Genomic DNA, 13,243 nt, shown 5'->3' on the forward strand with positions numbered 1-13,243 from the left:
GAAGCAAATGACAAGATAATGGGCTACAGCTAACCTGAGAAGGAAAACTGCTCCTTTATTAAAGTATAATTTAGAAGACCAAGTAGATGGCTGAACCAAAGTTTTTGCTGTTGTCGTTTTAATTTGTTTTTCTTTACAGTGACCAAATGTATTTCTGTAAAGAGAGAGCTTTTTAGGCTGAGAAGTTAGAGAATGATACCTTGAGAAGGGCACCATTTGATGTTGAGGAAATAGGAGGAAGGCTTATCTTGCCGAAAAAAAACTAGAACGACCTGAAATGGAGAGAGTTACTTGAAATACGAAAGAGCACTCATGACTGAAACTAAACCATACCATAATTACTGAAGAAATTGTTGGTATGTTTTTGCTTGGGGTTCGGCCTATTCACTTCTGCTAAAAGCCAGCGCCAGGGCAATTCCTTGTTAACGTTGCCTACCCGTGCCCAAGATTTGAGAATGACTGTGGTGGTGGTTGTGCTGGTCTCTGCCCATCCCTTTTTGTTTTGGGTCCTCATCTTATAGGGAATACCCCTGTTCCTTTCTAAGCTTTGGTACCATTCAAGCCAATGGGAGGTTTGCCATTAACTTCAACTGGACGTGAATAGCAAATTTTTCTTTTTGTTCTGTTTTGTTTTCTTCTGTTTTTGCCAACAGTGAACTATAGAAAGCTTGTTTTTTTTCCTGACATCCTTTTTCAAAGGAGGGCGGTCTGTAGTCATTTGAAATATTTTGGAACACGCCATATTCAGGCAGCTCCATAATGTGCAGGCAATAACCAGAGGGGATCACGAGACGTACCTGTCCCTGTGGTTCAAAGCTGAGTGGTTTTGCTGGTTAGCTTGGTATTCGAAAAGGGGATAAAAATCTGGTAGATTAGTTCATTCTCAGCATGTGTAGCTAGACACGAGTAAAGATAACAGCATGAGAAACTGTTAGTACGCATACCTCAGTTCAAACTGTTAGGGAATGAGTTAAAAAAAAAAACCTACATTTCACTCAATTGCACTTAGTTGTATGTCTTGCATGCATAGACTAAAGACTGTAGCAAAATTTAAGAAGAGAAAAAAGAAAAGAAAATTTTTAAAAACTTACCATACCTTGCAGGTATCACTGCCCTGCAGAAGAACCAAGAGAAGATCTCAGGCTTTACATCAAGCAAACTACGCTATTTTTACAGATTTCTGATTCTGCGTCCCTTTGGATCATAACAATTGCTCCTCTAGGGTCGGGTTTATTATGTTGTACATATATAGCCCAATGTGTCTCTGTGATCCCGTTTTGTCTTTTGGCGGGTGGGGGTGGGTTGGCAAGGGAAGAAAGGAAAAGGGGGGAAGACGGTCCTCTTTTTTTTAAAAAAAAAATCATTCCTCAAAAGGAATTAATGCAGATGTTTGTCAAAACACCTTTTGCTTTTTCTGCAACTGCTTTATATTAACCATACTTTGACAAATGCTTTGGAAAAAACCTACTGTATGTAATGGAATTGCAGAATATGCTGCACATGTATTTCATTTAGTTACCCTTGCTTTAAAGACTGTGGGATGCCATTTGCTGACATGTGGGAGAAAATCCCAATCTCTTTGTTTTCGTTTTGGTAGATTTTTTTCCCCCCCGTTGGCTTCTAAAACTGTAACATAGTAGGCAGATTTTTTTCCTCCCTCCGTCACAGATCAAATCATGTTTGTATAGGTTTGTTTCAGAGATTTGGTTTTTGAGATTTTTCTGTTTCTGTTTCTGTTGTTCTTATGCTATTTGTTCTTAAATACTTTCTCCGCCTCTTGTTATCCCCATCACTGCCTATTTGGGCGACCTTAAGGAAAAAAGAAAAAAAGGTTCAAAAGTTGTTTTTTTTTTTTTTCCTGCTGCAGTAAATACTTTGCATGATGAATTCCAAGGTCACACTTTCAAAAGTTTATCAGTGAAGTAGTGATTAATAATGGAAAGTGTCAAAACTATTGAACTTTTGTATAAAATGAAATACTTTACAAGGTGCCAAGATGTAAAGACAGTTTGTTACATGGGCTTTGTTTTTGTTTTCCTTTCCTCGCAAAGAAAAGCAAGCGGGATGCCAGTAGGACCGCGTGTCAGGTGAAACTGCTGTTAGGAATGAGTCAAAGCCTACCTTGCTCACCCCCACGGCCCGGCACCGGGCTGACTGGGCCGCCTTGCCTTTCCCCTCCGGAACGTGCCCCGGCTGCCGCCTGCCCGCCCGTCACGCGTTGCTGGTCTCCTGCTGCAGCACAGGAGGGAGGGGGCTCTTCCTGACCAGGTGGCTTCCAAATACAGCAGCAGGCCTGCAGCCTCCTGCTCTATTTGTCGATCTCCCGACGGCAGGGAACACCTACCACAGACTCAAGGGTTAGATCTGGTGGATCCTTTTCGCCTGCAGTAAGAAAGCTCCACAAGCAGGCACCTCATTTTGTACAAAGACCATCCTTTCCTTCAATTAGGACAGCACAGTTCAAATGCTTCAAACTTACTGGATTTCTGTTTCCTACCAAAAGCAGAAGAAGAGCGGAGGGAGAGAATCAAGGCTCATGCTTAAGGGTTGTTTTTGTTTCGTTTCTGGTTTTTTTGTGGGGGGGGCAGAATCTCCTTGAGGAGATTCCAACCATAATATCCATGATCAGGGGTGGGGAAGATGAATAAATTGTATTATTCTTCAAATAATACAGATCATTAGATATTTTTTATATATAAATATATATATCTCAAAGTTTTTAAAAAAATAATTTTGAAGTATTGTAGTTTTCAGAATGCTGACAAGCTACATTCCTTATAACAGGGAGAATGTGTTTTAAACTCTTGGAGAGCTTTTGGTACATTTTGGTTAACAGACTCGGATAGAGTTTTTAGATGTTTTAGATATAATTCCTCATTCTTAAGTCTTCAGAATTGCATTTGCTGATCTAGTCTACATTTTTAAACAAATCCGATGTAGGTAACAGACTATCTCCTTCCTATAAGCCTTGATGAAAATGGTACAGTCAGACTGTTAGCATGGTGCTTCATGTGTATGTGCTGCCAGTAATGAGATTCTCCTTTTATTTTATTTTTAGGCATACAAGAAACTCATTCCTTACATCAACTGTAATTCCATCATTCCATGTCTGTTGATGCAGACAATAAAATGTTATGTAGTCAGTACTTATTACTGACATTATAGCATTCTCTAATGCAATAAAAGTGCTGGTTGTTCACACTGGTGATACATGTTGCCATGGGCTACGTGTTTTTGCTTTCCCCTTATGTGCAGATGCAGTATTAAGTCCACGTCACCTAAGCCAGCCTCCACCTGTAGACCTTTATCAGCAGGTGCTCAGCAGACATTCAGTGGTCATTGCCACGCCAGTGATAGCGTGTCGCCCAGAGTCATTGACCTATCACTCTACAAAACAGTAACAAGGACAGACTTTCTGTCACTTTAGGAATGATTGAGTAATTCTGCTGTTAAGTGATTACTGTATAAATTGGTGACAACCTTACAGAAATCATGGCGCTTTTACCACATAGAAATGCAGTAGAACAATGTTTCCTGAAGTGTGGTCCTAGGACCCCTAGGGGTTCCCCAAGACCCTCTCAGGAGTCCTCAGAATCAAAATTATTTGCCAGCCTGTGTCAAAAAATAATACAATATTAAAATCCCATCGGACAGGTGCGAGGAGCGGTAGCAGCAGCGAATACACCAATGTTAATTTTTAATAAGTTAAATATCTATAAATGTAACCCATACGAACAAAAGCTCTTTTGGGGTCCTCCATAATTTTTAAAAGTGGAAAAGGGTCCTGAGAGAAAAAAGTTTTAAGAAACGCTGCAATAGATGATGCCAGATTACAGCCTTATCAATTGTAATTTCCTGCATGGACGTGGATGCCATATATTGAGATGACGGACAAACTCATTTGAAAAATAATCTACCATTTTACTTTGTGGTAAATATCAACTCACTAGTGCTCATGGTAGCATTGTTATTTACAATAACAGAAAAACTTTCTGGTCATTTAATTGTTTAAGGCAGAGGTGATTGATTAAGGACCATCAAGTCGGTGTCAGTTCTCAGCAACCACATGGATAGGGAGCCTGTCTTTATGGGCAGGGGGACATATTTGGAAGTTAGTGTGTTGTGGATATTCCTACAAAAATGCTGTTAGGGAATAGAGTCCGAAAGTACCCATTAATGAAAATGTAAACTGGTGAGACTCTTCCACACCACCCTCTCAAGCCTTCCAGGATGCATTTTAACATTTCAGTTTCTCTAAAGAAAGTAGCAATCCACCACTGAAAGATCCATATAGTAGCCAAGAATTGAGCTTAAGGGAATCTTGAACTTTCAGACTGGCACTTTGTGTTGCAACATGGTCCCTTGTTTGGCTCATTTGTAATTAAAAGATTCTAAATAGAGCACAGCGTTTAGTCTGCATAGAAACCCTGCTATTTAGAGACATTCCCCTTTGCGCTAGAACTCTAATGGCAGAAACACCATTTTCTATCGTAATGTACCAACAGAGTTCACTTCGCAAATGCACAAGGGATTTCAACTGCTAAAAATAAGATATTGTATCTGGAAGAACAACAGCAGCATATGTGGAAGCAATTGCACAAGGGGGTTGCGAAATGGATGAACATCTCTGGATTTCATTTTCGTTACGCTTTTCTCAACCTATCTTCACCAAGTCGGAAGGATTCGTGCATTGAGAGATTTCTTAAGTGAGGAAAGTTGCCGTGGCCACTATAGGCCAAGTGAATGGTACCCTATGCAAATAAGCTTTTTCCTTATTTATCAGAATTTCTGATTATGCGTTTTGGAGTTTCCATTCAGATTAATGAACTTCAAGAGTCATGCTGTGTATTCTCAGCAGTTGTGCTGATTTCAGTACCTTTGAGATAAGACAGTTGAACCTAAACAATACAGGTCTGATTTACTCCATCCTTCGCTTAGGAGTGAAATAGCTTCAGAAAACTTTTTTGACTGGCACATAAGCCTTCCTTAAGGTGTTTCAGAACACCATCCCTTTAAACACATCTTAAGGAGGGATTACTGAAACTCCCATCTTCTCTCTTGAATAAGCATTCGTTTATTTTCCCCATCAAGGAAAATAAAAATGCTTAATAACTAGCATTAGCTAGAACTAAATTTTCAGAGAAAAGCATTTTCATGAATAATTCATTCAAATTTCACATCTGCAAGATTAGTCATCCAAATAAAATGCTAATGTCAAAAACATGCACCGTCTATAATATTCTCATCAAGCAATCTTTTTGCATATAATGATGAATGGTTGAATTAGTAGCAATGATTTTATTAAAAAAAATTCTCCCACACCATTTAAAAGGGTGGTAAAAGGATGCATATTGAACTGCTATTGATTTTTGATCAATCGATGCAACAGAGGTCTTACCAGCAGAAATTCTTAAGTAAGATACAATTATGTCTGAAAAGTAATAACACATACAATTTGCTGATAGTTTATTTTGCATGAATGGCTTTTTAGGATACACAGATTCCTTCCAAATGTTAAATTGCATTAAATGACCTTCATTTTTATCTAAGGAAAAATGAAGATCAGAGATTCATAATTCCTAGTGCTATATTATCATACCAACACTTCCTTAAACTTGGCTTGAAATTGATAGGGATCATAGGTCTTCTGTAGAGTAGACACAGTCCCAGTTCAATCCTTCTTGGTATCTTTTGGTTAAAAAAAGAAAAAATCTCAAGAGGCCCTAAAGCAATCTTCCCTAACTTGGTGTCCTTTAGGTATGTTGGAATGACAAATAAAGCAGCCTCCTATGACTCAAATGCTCTCAAGTACGTAGCCTGCTTGGGCTTCAAAGTATCTAAAGATGGCTCAGAAGTTCTCAAGGGAATAAGATGGACGGTGTAAGCAGGCTCACCATTGCCCCACATGTTATCTTCACAACAGCAGTAGACAAGCAACTTCCTCTATGCAACACTAAATCTGGATTCATCCTTGCTCTAAGTATCAGGTTTCTCCCAGCTAATGCTGGAGCTAGAAGCTTTGCAGATGTAGCGCTCTGACGAGTTAAGCTGGCTGCCACTGAAGAAATCCAGCAACTGCCAAGTGCAAAATGCAAACCCTGTTTATAGTAGAAGCAAGGTCCAGTTTCAGTGTATCTCTTCCATCTGTGTAGCATAACAAACTGAGGACCTCACACTTTGGGGTAGGAGAAGCAGTTAATATCTGGACATTGTTGTTACAATTAAACAGTCTACTCTCAGGCCTTTTGGCTTACCCATTACCTAATCTAGCTTTCACACTAACTAGGAATGTTATTTGTTTTGCTTTAACTTAATGTGATGTGGAAGTCTAACCATTGTAGCTTGTAAACTACGGTTTATGCTTTTGCTTATTCTACAAACTAAAAGCAAATCCTGCCTAGCCTGATTTGTAAACCTCTGCAATGTTTGTTCTGATGTGAATGCTGAGTAGGGTGGGATCATATAAATCCTAACCATGATGATGTCAAGATGATGAAATATGCATTTTAACATCTGAAGCAATTTCTTTTAGTATTTGTATTCCAACACTGCACATAAGGGGCAAAATTTGTATTATGATATTGTAATACATTTTGTCACTTGACTACCACATATGGACATTTAACACTGCACTAGAAGATGGCATCTTCTAGTGCAGTGTTTCTCAATGTCAGCCACTTTAAGATGTGTGGACTTCAACTCTCAGAATTGCTGTCTGGGGAATTCTGGGGGTTGAAGTCCACACATCTTAAAGTGGCTGACCTTGAGAAACACTGAACTGGTGGCTACAATTCTCTCCTCCAGTGTAAGTCCCCTTTGCCTGATGTTATGGGGATCAAATGGCTGCTAACAGAGATTCCAAGGCCATAAGTATACATTTCCCCTCATTGCATAGAATCTTATCAGCTTTTTATTTCTCAGTTTGACTAGGACCTCAGAACGTCTGATTAATTAGCATCTCATGAAGCCTTTCTAGATGTCCCCAAAGTGCAATGCTTCTACTATTATTGACTGACTGAACAGACCTGCAGACTGTATGTGATAAAGTCTGGCATGACCTACTGAAGAGCCTTGAAAACAACAAATATTCTGATGTGAATTAAGCTAATCACCCATAGGTCTTAACAATAAGGGAGATTATGGGGCACACACATACACAAAAAATCACCTCACAAAAGTGGGGGGAAAAAACTTTACTAGCAGTAAAATGCTATACAGATTGATAGGTGAAAGACTGATGAGGTCTTCACCAAGAACCCAAAAGATCTTCCTGCAGGCAAATTTCCTAACCAGTGGAAAATCGGTACAGTGATTAATGTTCCTTCCTTCAGACACTCTGATCCCAAATTTGCTAGGGCTCCCTCAAAAGCTGACAAATACCAAGTGTCCAACTATCTTTTTTTGTTGCTAAAGACACTTACCGTGTGATACGTGGGATTGTTCCTGGCAATCTAACTAAGCTCTAAATGAAAGAAGCCCTCCTCAGCATTGAATGACGGCAATCCATTCCTCTACCCATCATCTTCCTTGATGATAGGCCAATAGTGAAAAAGTGGTGGTAGGAGGAAATATCTGATAGGATGCACCTGTCACCCACTGATTTCATCATTGTGATATTTATTTATTTGTTTGTTTGTTTATTTATTTATTTATTTATTTGAAATATTTGTATGGCTGCCCATCTTAAAACACAACTCTGGGCAGCTCACAACAACAATAAAATCCCCAAGCTATGAAAACCATAAAACCGTAAAACACAACCAAAATCCAGCACCTCGCTCATCCCCTTGGGATGCCCCAACAACCAACCCCAAACCACCTCACTCTACTCCAGCACCTGAGTAAAAAGCCAGGTCTTGATGGCCTTCCAGAAGGCTAAAAGGGTGGGGGCCTCCTGAGTCTCCAGGGAGAGGGTGTTCCAAAAGGTAGGGGCAACCATGGAAAAGGCACGCTTCTGAGGTCCCACTAGATGGCAACATTTCAGGGAAGGGACCTGGAGCATCCCTATCCTATCTGATCTGGTAGGACAGGCAGATACTCTCAGGGAGTGGTGGTTGTGCAAATAGGTATCTGTGAACAATGACGACAAAAAAAGTTTGCTGACCCAGGGCCATCAGGTCGTTTTTCTTTCTTTTAAGGATGCCAGATGAAATGTGATGTGCCAAACTGGTGGTTCCATAGCTGCCATCCCCCCACCCCCACCCTATGGATGGATCTGGAATCCAGCTCAGTGGAGCAACTCCCAGCTTATTCTCAGAACTGGCAAACTGCTAGGAATGAAAAAGGGGCCATGGAGTTGGGTGTCAACCTCTTGGTTTATTTTCCCCATTGATTAAATTGAAAAGAATTATTTGCTGCTTCTCTTGCCTTGATCAAGGACTTGCTCCCAGAGACCTACCAATATATGCCAATACCACCTAATTACAAGGGGACTGGAAATTAGATAGTTCTGAGCTTTTGTAAAAGAAATCATGAAGCATTTTCACCTTTATTGGAGATTACCTTTAAAATGGCTGTCTCTTCTGATGCTATTTCTCACCTGTGGTAATGCACTCTGGAACTTGCATATATCTCACTCAATTAGTCCTCTTCATTTGGAGTATCTTCTTTACTACCCCATTTATATGATTGCCCATCTCACACAAGTGAATCTGGGGGGGGGGGGTGAACAGAAATTAAAACATCCATATAATATATGGAGATATAAAAAAATTCCCCTCTCACCCATAGAGTGGTATGTGCCTTCATCAATCTCGGGTCCTCTACCAGAGGCCTGGGAGTTTGAGGGTTCTGCGCAGTATCTGAGCTGTTCCTAGCACTGCACCCTTCTGGACAGAAAGCTCTGACGTTGTTCTTGGAATCTGCTGGAGCCACTCTCTCAGCTTAGGAGTCACAGCCCTGAGTGCTCCTACTACCACTGGGACCACTTTGGCCTTGACTTTCCACATCCTCTCTAGTTATTCCTTCAGGCCCTGGTACTTCTCCAGCTTCTCATACTCCTTTTTCCTGATGTTGCTGTCACTTGGCACTGCTACATCTATCACCAGTGCTGTCTTCTGGTCCTTGTCTACTACCACGATCTCTGGTTGATTGGCCAGTACTTGCCTGTCCATCTGGACCTGGAAGTCCCACAGGATCTTAGCCCTGTTATTCTCCACCACCTTCTGTGGAATCTCCCACCTGGACTTGGGAGAGTCTAGCCCATACACTGTCCAGATGTTCCTGTACACAATGCCAACTACTTGGTTGTGCCATTCAGTATATACTGTTCCTGCCTGAATCTTACACCCTGCCACTATGTGTTGGACTGTCTCTGAGGCCTCCTTGCATAACCTGCACCTTGGGTCCTGTCTAGTGTGGTAGACCCCTGCTTCTAGGGAACTGGTGCTTAGTGCCTGTTCTTGTGCTGCTATGATCAGTGCCTCAGTGCTGTCTGGGTTTCATCCAGGACAGTGGCTTTGACACTCATCAGACCCTGCCTGCCCTCTTTGAGGCTGGTGTACAATCTCTGGGTGTTGGACTTGGGGATGGAAACCTCCGTACGTTGTGAGGAGCTTCCGGGTCTTCACATCAGCAGCCTCCATATCCTCCTTTGGCCAGCTCACTATACCAGCATGGTATCTGATGACTTGCAGGGCATACATGTTGATGGCGTGGATCTTGTTCTTCCCATTGAGCTGGCTCTTCAGGACCTGTCTTATCCTGTGGTGGTACTTGAATGTTGCTGTCTTCCTTGCCTCCTCATTGTGGTTCCCATGTGACTGTGGGATACCAAGGAACTTGTAGCTGGTCTGTATGTCTGCTATGTGGCTTGCTGGTAGTTCCACCCCATCGGTCTTAACTACCTTCCCTCTCTTTACTATCATTCCACCACAATTCTCCAGTCTGAATGACATCCCAATGTCCTCACTGTAGATACGTGTCAGGTGGATCAGTAAGTCAATGTCTCGTTCACTCTTAGCATACAGCTTGATGTCATCCATGTAGAGGAGGTGGCTGATGGTGATTCCACTCTTGAACTTGTACTGTTATCCAGTTCTTGTGATTATCTGGCTGAGGTGGTTTAAGCCTATGCAGAACAGCAGTGGGGACAGTGTACCACCTTGTTATATGCCGCACTTGATGGCCACTTGTGCAAGCTGTCTTGAGTTGACTTCCAGTGTTGTCTTCCACAGTCCCATTGAGTTCTTGAGGAAAATCCTTAGTGTCCTGTTGACTTTGTATAGTGCCAGGCATTCACAGATCTGTATGTGTGGCATTGAGCCATAGACTTTCCTGTAGTCAATCCAGACTGTGCTCAGATTCGTCTGCCTAGACCTTGAGTCTTTGGCAACTGCTCTATCTAGCAACAACTGGTGTTTTGAGCCTCTGGTGTTGTTCCCAATGCCCTTCTGAACTGTGCTCATGCACTAGCCCATATGGTCTTGTAGCTTGGCAGCTAGGATGCCTGATAGGACCTTCCATATTGTGGGGAGGCAGGTTATTGGCCAGTAGTTGGATGGTGCTGTTCTCTTATGAGGGTCTTTCATGATCAGCACTGTCCTTCCTTTTGTTAGCCACTCTGGGTGGGAGCCTGCTGCTAGCAGCTGGTTCATCTGTGCTGCTAGGCGTTCATGCACTGCTGTTAGTTTCTTTAGCCAGTTAAGTGTGGATCATGTCCAGGCCAGGTGCTGTCCAGCTCTTCATGTTCTTGACCCGCTGTTGGATGTCTGATACTGTGATGGCGACTGGTTCCTGTTCTGGGAGATTGTCTGCTTTCAGGTCCTGAGGCCACCTTGCATTGGTATTATGTGTCTTCTCTTTCTCCTGTATGTTCTTCCAGTACTGTTCCGTTTCTGCTGCTGGTGGCTCTGCTGTTTCTGTGTTGTTGTACTGCAGTTGGGAGTACACCTTGGATGGTTCTTTGGAGAACATGGCATTTATCTTCTTGGCCTCTGCTTCTCTAGTGTACCTCCTTAGCCTGGTAGCCAGTGCTGTGAGCCTTTGTTTAGCAGTCTCTAGGGCTTCAGATGGAGTCAGACCCATGTATTTTTTCAGTAGCTGAGTCTTATCCTTAATCTCCACACGCTTCTATAGTTCCACCAGCTGACTAACGTCTCTCTGAGTTGCCTTGATTTTAGCCTCCAACCTCATTTTCCAGGGAAGGTATGTACTGCTGTTCTTCTTGATTGTGTAGCCAAGCATTTCCAGGTTTACAGCAACTGTAGTGTATACCAGTTCATTGGTTTGCGTTATGGTGGTGATAGGAATTGTCGTGAGGGCTCTGTTGGCATCTTCTAGCATACTATCTGATGGTACTTCTCAACTGAGCCTTGGTAATTGGTCTTGAGGGTTGACCGTAGCTATCCGTGACCTTATGCCTCATATCAGCTGCTGTGCTCTGTAATGGAGGGGGCGGCAGTGACGTTCTAGCTTCAGGTGTTGGCTGCACATCCAGTTGTCCTTCCAAGTCTGCTTGAATCTGGGTTGTAATGTGGAGTTGGACTATCTCAAGTTGTGAGAGCAGCTTCCTCTTCACTATGTTGAAGCGCTGGGTAACTAGTTGTTTCTCAGTTAGTGTGGATGTAGGTCTTCTGTCCGTCCATAGTTCCCTCATACGTTTCATATATCCCCTCTCATTAGGTCTACTGTTGTAGTACCATCCCATCAATTCCAAGTTCTCTTGTCTCTTGTTATATATATAACAATACACAATAAAAGTTTTTAAATGGCAGCCAAGATCCTCAGTGTTAATAGCAATAACTCACAGGCTCACCTAACCTCCTGACCCGCATGCCTGGGAGACCAGCCAGGTCTTAAGGCCTTCCAAGAGGCTATCAGGGTGGGGGCCAACCCAATCCCAGAGGGAATGGGGTTCCCAATGGTTGGAGCAGCAACTATAGCCTCAGAGTCACTGAGCCCCTTTTACTCTTTGCTTAGAACAGTATGAATGTCTTCAAAGCTGTCCTCTTTTTCTGTACAGACACATGAATCTTTGGACAGCTCTAGGACCGACTCAGGGCTTATTTGGCCTCCAGAACTATATGTGTACGATTTTTTCATAGCACTGTCCAACCAAAGAGACAAAGTCCATTTTTCTGTCACCTTGCAGCTCTAGACACATCCAAGACTGTCCTAGACAGTGGAAACCATGGAATGTGCACACATCTTCATTCTTGCAAGGGCGTCCACTGATTTTCTGTCTGCAAGGTGGTCAGACCCAAATGTTCTTTAACACATCACCCTTTCCCTGTTACTGGTAAGAACAAAGCCCATTTTGTTGTTTGGGGAGTCACCCTGTGAGCCAGTCAAAATTATGGGAGGAGGCATTCTTTTTCTTGTATCTGGAAGCTTTGGGGAAAGGAATTTGGTTTTGCTGAGAGTGCTGGGAAAGAAGCATAAATGCCTCCCAGGGCAAGCAAAACGGGAGGGTTTTTTAAAGTGGGTACAGGAAGTGCATGAAGGTGAGTCTTGTGTGAACAGGGGAAAGCAAAGCAGCAGGAAAAGCCAGGCCACGTGGAGATGGGAAAGGCACCCTAGGTGAGAGGGCAGAGAAGGTATGTCTGAAGGACAGAAGGAGGGAATGAGAAATGAGGAGAGAAAGGACGGATGAGAGCAAGGTCACCATCCAGGAGAAGGAAGGAGAAAAGGAAGGAAAGGGGGCAAGGTGGGTGGGAGGAGTCTGGAGCCCTCAGAGGCAGAGAAAGCCAAGAGGGAGTGAATAGAATTGGGGGGGGGAGCAGAGAGATAAAAGAAAAAAGAAGGAAGGAAGGAAGGAAAGGAAGGAAGGAAGGAAGGAAGGAAGGGAGGGAGGGAGGGAGGGAGGGAGAGGAGAGGAGAGGAGAGGAGAGGAGAGGAGAGGAGAGGAGAGGAGAGGAGAGGAGAGGAGAGGAGAGGAGAGGCCCAGAAGAAAACAGAAAAGAAAGGTGGAGGAAAAGGAAAACACAGATAAAAAAACGGGGTTGGGGCTTGGCAGGAGAGGCATACAATGAAGATAAGCATAACAGAGACAGAAGGAAAAAAGCAGCTAAAGTGCCCCCATGCACGCAGCACACAAGCACACACACACTATGAGAAACTCTGAGTTGGAGGAAGAGATGGGGGGGGGGGAACAACCAGGAAAAATGAAAGAGCCAACTTATACTGGGAGAGAGGGATGAAGAGACTATAGGCAGACAAAAAGATTAGCGGTTTCCTTATCTGTGTTTTAAAAACATCATGCAGCCTCTGGCTTGGTCCTGGGGCACTATTCAAGTATTCACGA

The sequence above is a fragment of the Python bivittatus genome, unplaced genomic scaffold (assembly GCF_059951505.1).
Source record: "Python bivittatus isolate LINGU-HERP-01145 unplaced genomic scaffold, Pbiv_v1 ctg000080_np1212, whole genome shotgun sequence".
Classification (NCBI taxonomy): domain Eukaryota; kingdom Metazoa; phylum Chordata; class Lepidosauria; order Squamata; family Pythonidae; genus Python; species Python bivittatus.